This window comes from Triticum dicoccoides, chromosome 2A, assembly GCF_002162155.2.
Source record: "Triticum dicoccoides isolate Atlit2015 ecotype Zavitan chromosome 2A, WEW_v2.0, whole genome shotgun sequence".
Classification (NCBI taxonomy): domain Eukaryota; kingdom Viridiplantae; phylum Streptophyta; class Magnoliopsida; order Poales; family Poaceae; genus Triticum; species Triticum dicoccoides.
Genome location: NC_041382.1, coordinates 22,393,242 through 22,398,502, shown reverse-complemented (window position 1 = coordinate 22,398,502; position 5,261 = coordinate 22,393,242). Strand labels below are relative to the sequence as shown.

Genomic DNA, 5,261 nt, shown 5'->3' with positions numbered 1-5,261 from the left:
TGAATGAAAAAAGAAAGAAAAGAAAACCCATGAAAACCAAGAAAGAAACAAATAAAACCGGTTAAAAAACAAAGAAAACAAAAAAACAAAAACCCGTTGAAGAAACAAAAGAAAACCGGTGTAAAAAAAACAGAACAAAGAACAAAGAAACAAGAGGAAATCCAGCCATTGATTTTCTCGATCGAGACAAGATCAGACGAAAAAAAAACAGACGAAACTGGGCCAGCCCAATGGCTATACGTGGGGGAAAGCCCAATGGCTATACGTGGGGGGAAAGTTTTCTTTCAAGGGCGGCATATATCGTTTGTTGCGTCCGTTGTTTCATTTTGTTTTTCGTGCTTCTATCGTTATCTCTTTTTGGTTTTCTATTTGCCTTTTTATATTTGCAAATATCGTAAATAAATACATTCTAAAATTAATTGACTTATATTTCAAAAGCGTTCGTAGTGCATTCGAAAAATTAACATGTAGTAGAAAACTGGTAGCGAGAATTACTCTTTTCATTTAAAAATGTTGAAGCGTTTCCAAAATATGTTTAAAAGGTACGTGTACCATGTAAAATAATGCTCATGTAATTTTTGAAAATAATTTTTATAATTAAAAAATGGTGCCATTTAAAAAATTATGTATTTCATAAATATGTTTGTGACATTTAAAGAATAAAATTATACATTGTAAATTAATATCTGTGTAATTTTGAAAAAAGGTTTAGTACCAATCAAAAAATGTTTAATACATTTAAGAAATGTTCTTCTTTAACAAAGGTTTTGCATGTTTTAAAACAATGTTCATGACATTTATGAAATAATTTCCATGTGTGTTTAAAAATGCTCACCATGGATTCAGAAAATTCCCAATGTAAATTTCAGAAAAATATTCAGTGTGTACATGAGAAATGTTCAACATGTATTTGCAAAAAGTGTGCATTTATTTGAAAATTTAGAAAAAGGGAAAAGGAAAACAATAGAAAAAATGACCCGATAAAACAGAAAGAAAAAACTAAAAAAGAGATGAAACTTATACAAGAAACACACGCAAAAAAGAAAAAATAGGGCTAGGGATTCTAAAACAGTCCAAACTGGTCCATAGAAGTTTCCCAAAACTGCTTCCAGAAACACCACAAGAACAATCGTGGATCTGCTCATAGCACTCGCGCCGGCTGTCATCCTTGGAGACGTATCAATCATCACTCTCTCTACGGCGACGACGACAGAGGCGGCGCATCCGGAGGAGTTGGGGATGGAGCAGGGTGGGTGTGGGAAGGGGAGAGAAGGGCAAGTTGGTGGACGTATGAGGACACGAAGCAAAATCATGTTCGTTCGTTCGACATTAGTAAATTCCTGGATCCGCCAGCGTGGCTAGCTCCTAAATCGAACGGTCAGTTCCATACTGCAGTCCATAGTCAAACTCTATGAATTTGACTTAAGACAAATGTAACCTTACATTTTTTCAACATGCACACTATCCACATTAGCATGGCGCCACGTCATCATACTCCACATTTTCTTTTTGAGAAAAATCATTCTCCACATGGACCACACCGACAACTCGCTCGTCTCTTTATTTACTCTCCACCCGGGCGTTTTCTCTCTAGATGATTAGTACCATGGATCGTCCCCGGAAAAGAATTCTATGAGACCAGGTCTCATGTGAGACCCATCCTGATGAATGACACGTGGCATTCACAAATCACAAAGTATCCCCCACCCCCCATTTAAAATCAGGGGGGGATGAAGATTAGATGCTTTGTGATTTGTGAATGCCATGTGTCATCCATCAGGACGGGTCTCACCTGCTCACGCCCCCATCTATTTATTACCACCACTTCATTCTTCTTCTCCACCAAATCTTTATCATCTTCATCTCCTCCACTAATTTTTTCCTGTGAAAGAGAAACAGATTTCTGATTGTTTCCTCATCTTCTTCCATCGAAAAAACAAGTTGCTTTCCAAGATGTCAGATTTTTCCTTGAAGCCTCTATTGTCATCTGTCGTTGGTACCGCTTCATGAATTTACCAGCAACGTGTTGAACAAAGAGAATTTGGAGGAGGCGTCAACACCAACCTCCAGAGCATTAGCGAAGCACTGCGGGTGGTGGTGCTCTGGGACCCCAATACCGGCAACTCCGGCCTTATCGCCATCTGGGCCTTGTCGCCCACACGTCGTGCCCGCAGCGGCCTCAGTGGTCAGCGCCGTCGACACCACCACCAGGTCCAGATTTCCCAACCACACCGATCTTGGCGTTCTTCTTTTTGTTGGATTGTGTTTCAACATAAGAATTTTGTTACAGCTTCGGCGCTTCGCTTTTGAGTTTTTCAGCGCCGGCGGACGTCCGAGCTGCTTACTGAATGCCAGATGGTGGAAAAGATTGTGCTGATGTACGCCCGCGACAGCCCCAAACGCTGGAGCAGTTCAACTCCTTGCGGGTGCCCAGGCTCAGGTACTCCCATTAATCCTATCTGATGCTTCCTATGAGTACCAGCCTCGCATGCATGCTCAGGTTGGTGCTGCTGGATTGAATCGGTTAACATTGGTGCTTTTTCTTGCCAAAGTTGGTTTCTTTGAGCTACATGTCCACGCCTCAATCACTCAGAACAAGTTGATTGCTGGATGATAACTTTATTATAGCTAAACCATTTTTATTAGATTAACTAAATTGGATTCCATTAATCTTATTTGTATATTTTCCCTTGACTGCATAATTAGCAGTTCCGTTTTAGAATTAAACAACTGGTCATGTGGTCTGGCAGTGTTTATCTCTTTTGATGATTCTTTTGCCCTACTGTTTCTGTTAGATACTAATTGAGTTTCAGCTTTGATTTAGGGACTGTCTATTTGACATTTGACTGTTTTTCAATCCGAAAACAGTCAAATTTCCTGACCAATCAACACAGTAAACATTTATTAGCAGTAAAATCACTAAACAGGTCGGATAAACATCCCACCCGGTTCGTTCTGGACAAACAAACCCCCTCCTGATTCAGGGACCACACAGCAAAAACAGTCGAACACCAACTCCCTCATCCATCATCTCTCTTCACCTCTTGCAAGAACAAAAAACTGAAGGAGTTTCCTGCATGTACAAAACAGATAGATCAACATCAGAAAACATCCCAGAAAAATCCATAGTGTAAAAAACCAGAAAATTGCAGTGTAAACCCCCATGTAACTAGTCTTTCCTAACAGTTTACACTGTAAATTCCCCATAAATTCCAGTGTAAGCATGTAGACAAACGATGCAATTACATTGTAAGTACACAAATAATTACAGTGTAAATCATAGACATCAGAAAAGATGAACATCAGAAATTACAGTGTCAATTTCCAGTATAAATCCTAGAATTTTACAGTGTAAATCCCCATGTAAACCCAGTCAATTTCCAGTGTAAAACCCAGAAAATTACAGTGTAAAATTTCCAGTGTAATCCCCATGTGAACTAGTCAAAAATTCCAGTGTAAAATCCCAGAAAATTACAGTGTAAATCCCCATGTGAACTAGTCAAAAATTCCAGTGTAAAATCCCAGAAAATTACAGTGTAAATCCCCATGTAAACTAGTCAAAATTCCAATGTAAATCCCAGAAAATTAGCGTGTAAATCCCCATGTAAACTAGTCTTGCACCTAGAAAATTCCAGTGTAAAATTCCCATAAATTCCAAAGTAAAGAAATGATGGAATTACATTGAAAAGTACACTGTAAAATCCCCATAAATTCCAGTGTAAGCATGTAGACAAAAGATGTAGTTACAGTGTACATCATAGACATCATAAAAAATCCCCATGTAAATCCAGTGTAAATCTAGTGTAAAATCCTAGAAAATTACAGTGTAAATCCCCGTGTAACTAGTCTTGTACCTAGAAATTTCAAGTGTAGATTTCCCGTAAATTCCAGAGTAAAGAAAATGGTGTAATTACATTGAAAGAACACTTTACAGAGTAAAAAAATGCAGTGAAGACAAATGATGTACTTACAATGTAAATCACATAGTAAATTAAACTGTAAATGCAGACTTACATTGTAAAAAAAATGAAATCACATTGTACCTACCTGGAAATTTTCCACTGTAAAACCCCTAGAAATTCCACTGTGAAATTAAACATGTAAAAATCCAGTGCAAAACTAAAGGGTTTTTACACTGTAGTTACCTAGTAAATTGCAGTGCAAAACCCCTAAAAAAATACAGGGACTATCTCCTGCCCCTCTCCCAATAGAAAGAAGTATTTCAAAAAAAAAACTTTCATCTATTACTAAACGTTTTGCTGCTCATGATTATGTTAACACTGACATTCTACTTTCCAAATGTCATAGGAGAGGAGCGTGATGAGCGTAGTAACTGAAAAGGATCTACTAAGATTATCACAGGAAGAACTCATAGTAAATGTGCGATGCAATTGCTAGAACTTTGGGAATATATTTAAAATACATAAAAGGGTAAAAAGCTAACAATATTATGATGCAGGAAACATTTTCTTTCACTGTGCTCCTAAACTCCAACTACACAAGGTAAAAATCCCAAAAATCAAAAAAATATCAGGTGTCTAAAAAAAGAACTTATGATGAACCTTGCAGGTACATTCAGGATTCAGGAGAGGTATCTACGAACATTACCGAAACTATCTACGAAAACTCCAGGAGCAAATCAGATGACAGTTTCATCACAACAAGAGATGACAATGTAAGCAAAACAGCAGCTGAATAACTATTACAAGAAAATGCCGAAGGAAAACACACTAACAATCAATAAACTTACTTAGTAGACACTGGAGGAAGAATTGCATCAGGAAATACCAGCAAGCGAAGATGGGGGAGGAGAATCCAATCCCTGGGACACAAACCTGTTCTATAACATGAATCTGCAATAGGTTCACACCACAAAAATTCAGAAAATACAAAACAATGAACATAAATGAAGGGCAGAACATTTTCAGAAGAAAGTAACTGAAAACAGATCCCTAAAAGTTGCAGGACCCTCAAGATGTTGACCCCAGTAAAGCGGCAGCTAAAACAAACTCAAGCGCGGGTCATAGCAATGAAGGAGAAAGAAAAGAACAAGAAGACTCACTTGGACAAGATGGAGACGATGAATTCCTTGATGAACAAATTACACCGCAAGTGCAGAACAAATTACACTGTAAATTTGGGACAAATTACACAGTAAACATTGGGTACATTGCACTGTAAATGCAGGACAAAATACACTGTAAACTTGGTACAAATTACGCTAGGATTACACTGTAAAAATTGGCTAGAATACACTGAAA

General features: G+C 37.8%; 2 long non-coding RNA genes across 3 annotated transcripts in view; one reads left to right on the top strand and one right to left on the bottom strand.

Annotated features, from left to right (window-relative positions):
• Positions 1-1,963: 1,963 nt before the first annotated feature.
• LOC119352906 overlaps positions 1,964-5,261 on the top strand; it is a 5,609-nt gene continuing 2,311 nt past the window's right edge. For both annotated transcript variants that reach the window (XR_005170265.1, XR_005170264.1), the window contains exons 1-2: positions 1,964-2,211; positions 2,291-2,440. This is a non-coding gene — a long non-coding RNA (uncharacterized LOC119352906). The remainder of the gene's footprint in view (positions 2,212-2,290; positions 2,441-5,261) is intronic.
• LOC119352905 overlaps positions 2,879-5,261 on the bottom strand; it is a 3,678-nt gene continuing 1,295 nt past the window's right edge. The window contains exons 2-4 of the long non-coding RNA XR_005170263.1: positions 5,063-5,129; positions 4,751-4,853; positions 2,879-3,073 (exon numbers count right to left, since the gene is read on the bottom strand). This is a non-coding gene — a long non-coding RNA (uncharacterized LOC119352905). The remainder of the gene's footprint in view (positions 3,074-4,750; positions 4,854-5,062; positions 5,130-5,261) is intronic.